The sequence below is a fragment of the Nymphalis io genome, chromosome 29 (genome assembly GCF_905147045.1).
Source record: "Nymphalis io chromosome 29, ilAglIoxx1.1, whole genome shotgun sequence".
NCBI classification, from domain to species: domain Eukaryota; kingdom Metazoa; phylum Arthropoda; class Insecta; order Lepidoptera; family Nymphalidae; genus Nymphalis; species Nymphalis io.
The window spans coordinates 7,474,440-7,488,992 of NC_065916.1; the positions used below are offsets into that span (position 1 = coordinate 7,474,440).

At 34.1% G+C, this 14,553-nt stretch overlaps 1 protein-coding gene across 1 annotated transcript in view; it reads left to right on the forward strand.

Annotated features, from left to right (window-relative positions):
- The first annotated feature begins 1,740 nt into the window (after nt 1-1,740).
- Nucleotides 1,741-14,553, forward strand: part of LOC126779448 (ATP-citrate synthase) — a 54,176-nt gene continuing 41,363 nt past the window's right edge. Inside the window, exon 1 of the mRNA XM_050503415.1 lies at nt 1,741-1,865. The gene's annotated coding sequence lies outside the window, so the exon portion shown is untranslated. The remainder of the gene's footprint in view (nt 1,866-14,553) is intronic.

Consider the following 14,553-nt stretch of genomic DNA (forward strand, 5'->3'; position numbering starts at 1 on the left):
AACGACGGCGGCCAAGCTCAACAGAGATTAGTCAACTGCGCAGAAGATATTATAGTGCACAATTGTTTGCGCAAACACAGTTGCACTTTTTTTAATCTAGCTCTCATAATCCGATGGGATGGCAATCCGACACGACCGGAAAGAGTTCAGGCGCAGGTCCAACGGCTTTACTTGCTTTCCGAAACAGCGGAGTGTACACACTTCCAACTTCCAGACTCCGGGCTACTACTGAGATTTTCCTGACAGAAAAACCCAATAACTTTTTACTGGCCTGACCTGGGTATTGAACCCAGGAACCGGCAGCCGTACATCTAGCCACGAGACCAACGAGGCAGTCAATACCTAATTAAATATCAGTGGAAGTAGATTTAATTGCTTCTAAGATATTTTCGTTAGAAATTATTTTTGATCAAGTGGCTTTATGATTATCATATTTTTATGAGTAAATTATTTCAAATTTCAATTATAACTTTTCTATTAAACAGTAACAACAACAGCCTGTGAATATCCCACTGCTGGGCTAAGGCCTCTTTTTTTTTCTTTTTTTGCTCTAATGCGGTTTGGTGAAATACACGTGTGGCAGAATTGCAGTGAAATTAGATACATGCAGAAATTGCTCTACAAAATACATTCACATTTTAATTATAGTATCCATAATATTCCATTATTATACAAAGATAACGGACTAGTAATTCTGCTTTAATTGAATGAACAAATCGATAATATTCTTTTTCCGATAAGCACAAGTCAGAGCTGTGAAAAGAACCAACGTCTTAGTTAATACAAGGAATTTCCTTAAAACTTTATTCCGTAATAAAAAGAAATTGCATCAGCAAACGAAAAAATGCTAATAATATAATGACAATTAAGTAATCAGAATAATTACATACCTCTCCGCCGCGTCTGTCCGTACGAGATAGACTGAAAAACTACGGCACGGATTTTCAAACGGTTTTCACCAATTGACAGAGTGATTCATAGGAAAGTTTTATATATGTTTAATTAAGGTTTAATGTTTTGTACAAATTGGCTGATAATATTATAAAAAATCATATCGACCGTAAACCGGGACGGGTAACTAGTTCTATATGTCTGTCTGTTTTAAAAAATACTAGATCGATTGGAATTGGCAGGCATGACGTCACCTCTCTGCTTGTGCAGGTGGATGAGTCAGTCGTTGTTAGCCGCAGACTAAATGATTAAGGGACATTATACAACTGTTCCCATAATCAAGTCCCACAAAGCCAGGACTGTTCATGAAACTATATTGAGAATGATAGATGGTGACTTTCTCATATAACTCCGGGTAAAGAGTTCCATTATAAAATTGATCTACAAAAACGACAGAATGTTCTTGATTGCCAGATTTGCTAAAGCTATATCCTCCAAAATACACTCATAAGTTACACACTGCTAGTAAAAGCTATTGAAAAGTCTCTCATATATATTAAGTATTACATGCGATATTTAAACTATAAGCAGTTGTAAAAATAGTCTAGACAATTTAGACCATTTTAATGCAATGCATTATTTATTTTTTATTAATGTGGGTGATAGATATAATAAGATCATTTCAGTTTTTAGAGTGACTATAATAAATTCGCACTGTCAAGATATATTTTTCAAACGAAGTTGTGATAAATATTTATTATGTCTGTATTAAATGCTAACAACGCGTAATAATAAGACAATATTAGTAGGTAAACGATTATTTGTCACACAGTATAGTGTTAGCTTTACATCTAAATGTCAAATTGAAATCGTGTTTGTCAGGCGTCGAAAAAGTAACCGCAAACATTATTCATCGTCGAATTGTGTAAATTCAACATAAGCTACGTTTGAACCAGCTACACGAAATATATTCGGTGAGTCTTATAAATAATTGTTTATAGGTTAAGTCGGCGGCTTTTATCATATTTTTTTTATCTATATCACTTCAATATTTACCGATATTAGTGATTGTATAAGCCGGTGTAACAAGTGCTGATGGCAACAATTGATTATTACTCGTTAATTATTAACTGGTCAATGCCCGCGACTCTATCTATACGAATTTTATATATCCTTTTGTCTCATAATTTAGAAACATTATACACCTATGTTACATTAACAGAAATGTTAAGTACTATACGTAATTATAAAGGATAATTTTAAATATAACCTTGTAATTAATTTATTACAACGTTAATTATTTGTAATTACGAATAATAATTCGAATTTTAAAGAAAATTTGTTTTTTTTTTTTTTTTAAACCTTTGCTCTTAAATAAAACAATAATTAATCAACATTATCTGTATATATTAAAACTGTATCCGATTATGACGATATCATTATTATATTATGAATTTAGTTAATTCTTAAAAAAAAATAAAATAAGAATTTATATTCAGTTGCAGGACCTGCCCTTGTTCCATTTTTGATATATATATATTTTTTGACAAATTTATTTTATCTTTTGCAAATCACAAAATAATGTAAACTTTTTAATATTTTTTTAAATTGACGTTTTATAATAGTATGTTAAAGCGACCAGTGTATGGTAAAGGGAAATTTTATGAAGACCCTCGCTCTAGACCAATAATTATATGTGCTTACAAGCACTTTTAAACTGTCATTTTAAAAGTTTATTAAAATATAACAATATTATCTGTTCGAAATGTATTATATTAGGAAGAACTTATAATAAACTCAGTATATATTATTTAAAATTTGGAATTTAATATCATACGAATAATGAAATACATATAATAATATCCTGGGACATTTTTCCACACACGCCCATCTGATCCTAAATTAAGCTTGTATTGTACTTGTACTACTGATATACTACATATACTATTTTTCTTTTGTAAAAACATACTTATATAGACATAGACATACCTATAGACAATTCCCAGACTCGGGACAAACAGACATGTTCATGCACACAAATATCTGTCCTGGGTGAGAATCAAACCCTCAACCTTCGGCATGAAAGGCAAGCATTCACCAACCACGCAAACCGGCTTGTCTATACAACAATATACATTCTTACTATATATTTTTACATATGTATGTTCATATAAGTCTTACGAGAACAATAACAATTTTTCCTTATTATACAATGATTTACAAAATACCCATCAATATCCTCAGGTTACTCATAGTTAGCAGTTTCCTGTATCGACTTACCAACCATCTTTTATTCAGAAGGATAACCTTAGACCAATATTCCACGAGTATTAAATTCAACTTTAAAATTAATGGTATTTACTTGCGAATTGGTCACCTGATTGTAAATGGTGACCAACACCCTATAGACACAGTAAAAAATAGACATAGTAAAAAATATTATCCATTCCTTACATCACCAATGCCCCACCAATCTTGGTAACTAACTAATGTATTGTGGTTGTAGTTGAGCTGGCTGACTCACTCTTTAAACGGGAACACAACAATATTGAATATTACAGTACAATGTGACCTACCCAGATGCACAAAATTCTGCCACCGAGTTAATCAAATTATCTGTTTTATATTTGCATAAATTATTTATTATTATTCATAGTGTTTACTAAAATTTATACATCAGTGTAGGTGTTCCATTATGTATTGCTATAATATATTATTATTTGCACCGACCAAAAACAATTGATGTTGATTTACTTATATTATAAGGTGGGTGGTGACTAACTCATATTGGTATAGGCTTATGGCGCAACGAAGGCACCAGCCATGGGACTTTCATTGGAAAAAAAAATCGTTCTATCATAGGGAAGAAACGCTTACATTCACGGAATCAAATTTGAAAGAAATTTAAAACATTAACAGCTTTATTTATGAACGTTGCATTTCAGTGGTTTAAGTTTCTCATTGTTAGTTTTTTATATATAATTTTAAGTCTGTTAAATTATTATATTTTAAAATTAATCAGGGTGCCACTTTTGACTTAGGGCCTTTGTTTTAAATCTGATTTGACCTAAAGTAAAGTGAATTAACAGCCTATTTTCATCTTACTACTGAGCTAGGTTTGGAGTTTATTCCGCCACCCCGGTTAGATACTCATGCTGTATCCACCGTGCCAATTTATACTAATTAAATACGACTATAAATAAATTAGACTCGGACGTCAAACGGTAAACAACATGATAAAGATTAACCATAGAATAATAAGAGGGGTCATGACGTACATAAGCGTCATTTAAAATAATATTCGATTAAGCACGTCATATTTACTATCTATTTTCATACAAGATTCCTGTCCCGTCTTCGTACGGGTAAAAGATCAGTTATGGAGTTTAGGAATCTTTATTTTCTCTAAAAGAACATAACATTAAACATTCTCTTAACAGAAAAGTATCAAGAATCTCATCATAAAAATAAAGAATCATCTCGAGATATCTCTTAGCGAATGACATTAATTAGTCGTGTATACAAAACTGCTAAAAAAAAAATGGATGTCGTCAATTGCGCCATCTACCGGGTTTAAATATCGCTGAGAAAGTAAAAATCATCTATAACCTATTAATTGTCGATTTTTGTCTATTTTCTGGGTGCCTGAAATGAAGACTATAATTTTGAGGCCTGGTCGGCCTCAAAATTATTGACCCGGCAGTTGCGACTGTCGGTGACGAATTGCCCGGGTAAAGGGGGAAACCCCGGGGCCGGTACCCAGACTGACATTAGGCCAGTCGGAAGGAACCAACTCTATAGTCTCTATAGTCTATTCCAACCACAAGAGGAGTAAAGACAAATAAACAACTTTGATCTTGAATTAACGCGATACCATTGGTCGAGTTATTATTTATAAAAATAAAAGAGGTCAATGATTATTCGTTCTTTTGAAATATATATATAGGTATTCAATTAATGTTTAAAAAATTACTCATTTTTTACACTGGCCACAATAATGGCCCAAACGTTTAGTTGTAACCTGGCAACCCTGCATATTACATAAATATAGCGAGCAAATCATAGGGAAAATAACTTACATTCGTATTTATTTATAGAAGCGTAACATACAACTTAATGCAGTCTTTATATATAATTATTTCCTTCCTTATAACAGTTATATAAATGACAAACGAATGTTTGTTACGAATGAACTTCATAACGAATGTTATCATAATCATTTTAATTGCTTACACGTATAAAGACGTATCACTTCGTAAGATTATCTGTTTTAGTAAACTTTAAGTGATAAGTTAATGGCTTAACTATTACATTAAAAAAAATTAGAGTTGATGTAAATAATAATAATAATTGCGAGCTCTCGATGTCACCGCCTAACTGTGACATCAATTCCATCGCGAACAAAGAAATTTGGCAACTCTTTTCTTTGTCGCACTTCCAAAAAATGGAATTCCTTACCAGCTCACGTGTTCCCCTCCTCTTACAACCCGGGTTCCTTCAAACGAGGCGTGAAGAGGCATCTTGCGGGCCGGCAAGGCGAAGGCGGCTAGTGCAGAACGTTTTTCCCGTCTGTACTGGCCGTCGTCGCGTTTGGACTCTACTACCACTTTCCATCTGGTGGAGTAGAGTCATTTGCCCTCCCGGCGATATAAAAAAAAAAATAAGAAATCTTACGCTGACGTCATTTGTCAGTCGAAATCTTACGCTTACTCGTTTGACGCTCGAAGACTCAGTTATTGCCGTGTACCGAGCGCTAAGATGTTTACACATCAATAAATTCAAGTAAGAACATTTATTTTTATAGAATAGGAAGGCGGACGAGCGTATGGGCCACCTGATCGTAAGTGGTCACCAACGCCCATAGACATTAGCATTGTAAGAAATGTAAACCATCGCTTACATCGGCAATGCGCTGCCAACTTTGGAAACTAAGATATTATGTCCCTTGTGCCTGTAATTAATATTATATTAAAACAAACTAACAAACATTGCCTGGTGGTAGAACTTTGTGCACGCGTCTGGGTGGTACCACCCACTCATCAGATATTCTGCCGTTAAGGAGCAATTATTATTATTATTAGTATTGTTGCGTTTCGGTTTGAAGGGTGAGTGAGCCAGTGTAATTAGACGCACAAGGGACATAACATCTTGGTTCCCAGGGTTGGTGGCGCATTGGCGATGTAAACGATGGGTAACATTTCTTACAATGCCAATGTCTATGGCCGTTGGTGACCACTTACCAACATGTGGCCCATATGCTCGTCTATCGTTTTTATTCGTCTACTATTCTACAAAAAAAAAATTAAATAAAGTTTACTTTTACTACATAGTAAAACCTCGGAAACACGCTGCATCGTCTGGCATAATGGCTTCGTAGTTTGTCAATTGAACATTAAAAAAAATGTCTCATTTATTGGTATAAATATCTTAAAGCAAAATAATTAAAGGTCAAAGAAAGGTTATAGTATACCTTCCGCTATATCAGAGGACGCAATGTCATTCAAGTGACATTGCTAAGGCCGTATCGCTATCGCCCGGGTCACGGGTTCACGTGTCGACTCTATGAGAGAACGTTCCAGCCGAAAGGACAAGACAATTTGTTTTTTACTTTTTTATTTCTCGAAATGACTAAGGCATGATTGTATTCGTATGCAGGTTTTAATTGTATATAATTAATATTGAATTAAAAAGCCGATATTATTATTATTAAATTAAAAAAGGCGAAATGGTATGGTTTTGGTTTCAACCTAAGCAAGGCAAGCATCGTTCATTTTCTTGTGCATGTAATTTATTTGTATAATTATACTGTTTCCGACGGTGTAGGAAAACATCGAAATAAAAATGTATACCATGTATATAACCATTACAGGGCTATAGCGTAATATTAAATAGCTTATAGCCTAGAATTAGGCTATTGGAATTAGGCTATTGAATGCAAAAATGTTTTTTCAAAACCGACTGTTAGTTTCAGAGTAAACAGGTTTCTTATAGGCAAGCGTGCTACATCTTAGACCGTGTCGATGCTCAACATCAGGCTAGTCAGCGGTCAAACGCTGGCCTATTAATTGTAAAAAAAAAATTAAAAAAAGAACACTGATTTCACTCAGTCAAAGATTCAAATCCCAGTTCGGATCGATAAATGTTATTGAGTTTTTGTAAAGTAATTTTAAGTAGTAGGCTTGTATTACGGGTAGCATTAAGTCGCATTCGGATTATCGGATTGCCATCCCATCAGATTAACAGACAAACCATGTACAATATAATATATATCTGTCCAACTGACTAGCCACTCTGTGGCTGGCATCGACCTGAAGGGCTTTTTTTATGTAAAAAGGATCAAACTTTTTTGATGGAAAGTGACTACTGCCGTCCATGGACAATTGTAACACCCGAGGTCTTGCGTAGGGCAAAAAGTCAGTAGGATTACAAAGTAACTGGGTCTAGAAAAGGTCACTTGTAATGTAAGCTATCATGAGAGTGCATTGTCATCGGAACTGAACCAAAGTGGAAAATTTCACCTCTATAGGATAAGAGGAAGAGCAATTTATTTATTTTAATCGAACTAACAACCAAAGTTACAATATTGGAACACAATAATACATAAGCTGATACAAGATTAATTGCACTTTTAATTAAAGGTAATTACAGTATGCTTATTATAATTTTGTATCAATTGAGGGAACAAAATATAACATTAATTATTTTTATTAATAATATATATTTATCAATGATTATAAATAATATATATGATAACAAAAAATAAATCCATTCTTATAGAGCAAAATTTACCAGAGAAAAGTAAAATTACAATATGCTTTTTTTTTTTTAAATAAATAGGTATGTGGTGTGGCCTCTGATGATGAGTGATATCCACCGCCCATAGACGATGGTGATGTAAGAAATATTAAACATTCCGTTAATCACCAATGCGCCACTTACCTTGGGAACTAAAATGTTATGTCCTTTTTGCGTCTGGTTACACTGGCTCATTCACCCTTCAAACCGGAACGCAACAATAAATAATAAGCGATGGTTAACATTTCTTACAATGCTAATGTCTATGGGCGTTGGTGACCACTTACCATCAGGTGGCCCATATGCGCGTCCGCCTTCCTGGTTTATAAAAAAAGACACGGATAACAAGTCATTGTCGTGAGGAAACCTTTTTACCTTTGTTGCACTGACTCAGTCACCCTTCAAACTGGAACTATACTAAGTATTAATGTTTAGCAGTAGAATATCTGATGAGTACCCAGTAGGTGGTACCCCTGGTTACACGAAATTATCACCATCAGTAAAATAACTACTAAAGGAAATAAATCAACAGGTCCTGATCATTACCAAGGTCTATAATTGTGTTTATGTATTTTGAATATTAATTACAGAGTACCTCAGCGCTATATATTTAAAATACAAATTACACTGTACGGAAGTATTTGAAATAGGCATATTAATATATGGATTTGTATATCAATTACAAGTAATCTGTCCTGTCTGTATGTCCGCAATAAAATCGAAAACTACCCTACGTGTTCGCATGCGGTTTTCACCATTGGACGAAGTGATTCGGGAGTATGGTTTAGGTGTATTCATTAAGGTTTTGTGTAAATTGTCTGAAATGTCACGACAATTGTTGAAGATTTCTGAAAAAATCATTCCGTCTGGGAGCTTTGCTGTCGTTGCGTAAACCAATAGAGTTATATGTATTACGATATTAACTTTTTATGCACACCGTTATTCTACCCGTGCGAATCCGACACGGGTAGCTAATTGTTAATAAAAATATAACGTATATTATTTAAGCTTGATTCATACAAAAATTTCATCATAATCGGTTCAGTGACTATGTCGTGAAAGCGAAACAGTCAGACGGAATTACTTTCGCCTTTATAATATTAGTATAAATTCCAAAAAGGCTTTCAGAATTGAATATGTGTGTTGTATTACACGTAGTTTTAACTTCTAAGGTTGCAGATACAGAGCTCCTAGGTTCAAAGCCCGTTGCGAATCATTAAAAAAAGCTGTAAATTTTTTTATTTTCAATTTATATTTCGTTAGTAGTAATTTTTAGCATTATTTTAGTCTAGTGGCTAACATGTACATGTAGATCATTAGGTCCTAGGTTTTAATCGCAGGTCGAAACAATTATAATTACTAGGTTACACGACATTTTATTATAACAATAATTTGAGTTGTTTTCAAACGAAATTTTAATTCGACTATCATCAAAGGTACTCTACTTTTAGTTAATCGACTTGATAGTTACGTAATGTCGTATTGTTTGAATTTAATTAATTAAAATATTCTAATTAAAACATTGAATAAATTAATAAAATTAACAAAAAATGTTGTGCCGATTATCGTTTTGAAAATGTTTCGCTGTTATTTAAACTTTAAATTTTAATGTATTATTTTAACAAAATGAATTTTTATTTACAATGTTTTATTATTCTTAACAATACGAGAAGGTCGTACGTCTGAGACATTGTTCGATGGTTCACATGCGCAAACGCATGCATTGCAAATCGTTTTTATGCCCTAGTCGTTTTTTTGACGGGCCGGTTGGCGTGTTTGGTAGATACTTGCCTTTCACGCTGAAGTTTGTGATACGATTCCGAGGACAGACATTTATGTGCATGAAGATGTCTGTTCGTCCTGAGTCTGGGTGTAATTATCTATATAACTATTATTTATAATAGTATTTACAAAAGAAAAGTAGTAAATGTAGTATATCAGTTGTCTGGTTTCCATAGCACAAGATCTGCTTAGTTTGTGATCAGATGGCCGTGTGTGAATAATGTCCCAGGATAGTATTATTATTAAATTAAAGTTGATATAAATAGTGCATATCATAGCAGAGTTATGAGCGAATCGTCTGGTATATGTAAATATAGATTCGAGAAGGCTATAATTAATTAACGATGCGGTACATGGATTTGTATATATATACTATGTGATTAAGTATATTTAAATAAAACCTGTCTAGTAAAAATTGTCATAAAATACAAATGTGTACTAATCAGCCTCGGAAACTAATTGAATTATTTCCTGTATAATTTAAGAAGTTCTAAAAATAAAATTGCTGATAGTAAAACTATTTTTATTTTAAATTAGCAATTTCGCAAGCGTCCAAGGCGAGCGTTAAGTGTGGCCTTTCTTGGGCCGTCACGGTACCGCAGGTTTTTTAGTGTGTATTCCGATGTTCGGGGCGCATTCAGCGCCTTGGACACCGGCGAGCCCCACAAAGTCCCCACTGTTCCCATGAGGGAAACGCGTAACGCGTTTTTCCGGCGTTAAAAAAATGGCCTTCCTTGGGAGTCAAGCTTGTTTCATACCAATTCTCATCATACCGTGAGAGCTTAACAGACATACATTAATAAACATGACGTTGTTTTTGAAAGTACAGTTGACAGAAAAATGTTTTTTTTTTATGTCTTAAAAGCGAAGCAATGCTTATTACGTGCCAATCACCATATTATTTGGTGGTATGGCTTCGTGTTAGCCCCCCTGGTAGGTACTGCCTACTCATCAGATATCTTACGGCTAAACAGCAATACTTAATATTATTGCAGTTCGATTTGAACGGTAAGTGAGCCAGTGTAACAAGGGACATAACATCTTAATTCTCAAGATTTGTGGCGTATTGGCAACGTAAGGTTAATATTTCATACAGGTATATATGTCTGTGAGCGATGGTGATCACTTACCATAACAACAATTTTTTTTTTAATGGTTTTATATTATAAGCAAGATTAGTAAGATAACAAAAAATAAATCACATATTCTGTGATTAAGGATACGCTTTGCCTTGTAGTATCAAATTGGTCGACTTGAAGATGTATTGTGTGGCACTTTAGATTATTAGATAACGCTTTGTAGGCGAGATGCTGTTCTAAAGATGAATTAGCTTGGAGGGCTCCAGGTTCTCTTAGAGATATTTCGTATGGGTATAGACATACTTGTATGAAATATTTAACATTCCTTCCATCGCCAATGCGGAACCTTGAAAACGAAGATATATACTTGTGCCTGTAGTTGCACTGGCTCACTCAGCCTTCAAACCAGAACGCAATGATACTAAATTTATTTGTTTTTCGGTAGAATATATGAGGAGTGTGTAGTAGGTACCCAGGGGGGTTTGCACATAACCCACACAATACCACCAAGTAAGTTTCGACGACGTTCGTTCATTTTATTGTCTAGTATAATTTTATTATTTTAAATTATTCATTGGCGCTGTAAGATATATCGATAAGAAGGATTCTTGTCAGCCATTTATGTTGCCATACATGATTACCCGTGCCTCGGAAAGCACGTAAAGCCGTTGGTCTTGCGCCTGAACTCTTTCCGGTGGTGTCGAGGGCGCACCTGTTTGTGCACACACTCGTGCATTATAATATCTCCTGCGCAGTTGGCTAATCTCTCTTGAGAATGGCCGCCGTGGCCGAAATCGATCTAGAGGATTTTTTTTTTTCATAATTAATGTATACTGTTAAGGTTTTTGATGATCTTAGATTCAAATTTTGATATATTTTTTTTATTTATCAATTTATTCGAGAAAGTTAATTGTACTTGAGCGAATTGGTAATCTAAAAACGAAAAAATGAAAGTATTATTATTGAATGCATTAATTTTTTTATTTGATTTACATAAAAATTATTTACATTAAAACCTTGAATATATATAAATATAAAATTAAAAATAGCTGCAGTACAAAACGTGACCGCGTATAATGGTGACAAGAACGCTAGCAGCATAATTTGAATCGCAATTCCGATCCTCTAGGCGGAATGAAACCGCCCACTTGTCACCAATAGAAGATTTTTTTTAAATATAAATGCGTGAAAAGTCAAAAGCGCTAATTAAAAACCCTTTTTTACATATATAATTTTGATATCGTCAATACGGTGAGGTATTGACGATATCAAAAACTTTTGGACTAAGATGTTATCCCTTGTGCCTGTAGTTACGCTGTTATTGAAAAACTGATTTATTTATTCATATGGCAACAACAAATATACACGATAAGTCAAAAGTCGACATCTGTACTTAGGTAATTGGCTATTGGTATTGAAAACAAAAGTAGTGATATTATAAAACTAACAAAATTATTTTGATAATAAGACAAGAATTTTAAATACAATTTCGTCAACAGATTAAAAATAATCGATTATAAAATATAGTACATATTAAGAAGTTCAAAATGTACTAATAGATTAAGTTTGATTTATTATCTGTGTGATATTTATGATCTGTGTTAGGTAAGTTAAGTTTAAGTGCTTAAAACGATGCTTAATAAACCTTTAAAATACATACATACTTAAGATAACCTTGCTGTTGATTTAGTAATATAAGAATATATTTTACTAGTGATAGAGCTTTGCCAGCTCCTCTGGGTAGGTACCACCCACTCATCAGGTATTCTACCGCAAAACAGCAGTACTTGTTATTGTTGTGTTCCGGTTTGAAGGGTGAGTGAGCCAGTGTAATTACAGGCACAAGGGACATAAAATCTTAGTTCCCAAGGTTGGTGGCGCATTGGCTGTATAAGCGATGGTTGACAGTTCTTACAATGCCAATGTCTAAGGGCGTTTGGTGACTACTTCCCATCAGGTGGCCCATATGCTCGTCCGCCTTCCTATTCTATAAAAAAAAAAAAAAACCGCAGACCTTGCGGTCCTGTGTTCAAACTCGTGTCGACGTAACTGGAAGTTGGGAGTGTGTACACGCCCCCGTCATGTCGTATCAGATTTGCCGTCCAATCGGATAACGAGAGGAAAGAGAGAGTGCACCTGTGTTTGCGCACACTTGTGCACTAATGTGTCCTGCACAGTCGGCTAGTTTCACAGTGTGTACACACTTCTAACTTCCAGACTCCTGGCTGCTACTGAGATCCTTCGACTGGAAAACCCAATAACTTTTTAAAGTCCCAACCTGTTGGTTGAATCCAGGACCTCGTGATCTGCGACCTAATATCTAGCCACTAGACCAACGAAGCAGTGTCGTTAAAAATATTTAAGAATTTTATATCACACTATAAAATGTTTTATAAGAAAAAAAAAAGTCATAATTATTTATTTTTAATAATAATAATGCAACTATTTAATTTAATGATCTCTCGTTAACAATATTGTCTTATAAAATATGATATTTTATAAAATACCTTTTAATAGTTATATTTATTATCGTAAATACCTCGTTAGTCTAGTGCCTAGAGTGTATTGGTCGTGAGGTCCCGGATTCGAATAACGTATCGGGCTAAAACTGATCGTGTTTTTCTGTCAAGAGACTCAATCTTCCTGACCTGTGGTTTGAACCCAGGGCCTCTGGATCTGCGGCCTGTCTAGCCACTAGGCCAACGAGCTATTCAAATATAAAACAATAATAAAAGTCAATATATGTAAGTAAGTATATAAAGTATATAAGTCTATTTATAGCATCAATCGATGCCGCGACCTTCATAAGCTGCAATGTCAAAAGGCGAGCTTTCTTATGTAACTAATATACTTTGTATAAATAAACTAGTCTGCCGTTTTGATTGCGTGGGGGAGGGGGGTTCCTTTTAGGTGTAAAAAAATCCTCCCTTGTAATTTCAAGTTTTCTATGTAAATTTTATCAAAATCTGTTCAGTGGCTTAGCCGTACAAGTGTAACGCAAGTGTAACAGACAAGGTTACTTTCGCATCTATAATATTAGTATAGGTTATATTTTACACCGAATTAATATTGAGGGATCAATTATAAATGAAGAAAAGCCTTTCCACGAGGTGGAGAGGACTCGAAAAGGGAGACCACTGAGGCCTATACTTACTAGTGCTAACTCTAGGACATTCAGGTCCAAACTATATATAACCAGTAGCGAATCTAGACAGCGCGATTCAGAAATGCGGTGGATTCAATCAACGCCATCTATCGCTACTCAGTTGTAATACACAATATACAAGTATAGATACGCAAATACAAAACAGTTCACGGATATTATTTTCCGTTTGTCAAACGATTATCTTTTTTTATTGTTTAGAAGAAATTCATGAGTTTTAATGTTATTATTTAAAAAATATTTGTAGTTAGTATGCTTGGTAATCACGAGATTTGATTTTACGCTGACGTCTCTGACGCTCGAAATCTCACGCTTAATTGTTTGACGCTCGAAGTCTCAGTTAGCTAACATATATTAAGCGCTAAGATGTTCACACTCAAAAAAACGGAAATATGTATCAGGAGAAAAAAATTATTTGAAATCATACATGATTTGTTCAAATTTTTAATTCGAATGTATTTTCAAATCCCCGAATTGCAATGACAATAAGCAAGCAAAACTTTTCGTGTGCTTAATTTGTGTTTATAATTCATATTCATATATATATATCCAAGGACTGACATAGGATAGTTTTTTACCTCTTACCCTTTGCCCCAAAAGGTAGACGAAGCCGCAGGCGAATACTAGTGTAAAATAAAGTAAAAAGGCTATCAGATACAAGTAAATGTAAAGCGTTGGAAGCCGCAAGGCACGGCTAGTTAATCGGTACTGTTAGTTTTCATAATCATACATAATTATAATTGTACACAACTATATCATAAAAAATGATAATTCTTTGATAACAATTTTCCCATATTGCAATGAGGAAAAATTAGCGTTAATTACACATTAATTATATACTTA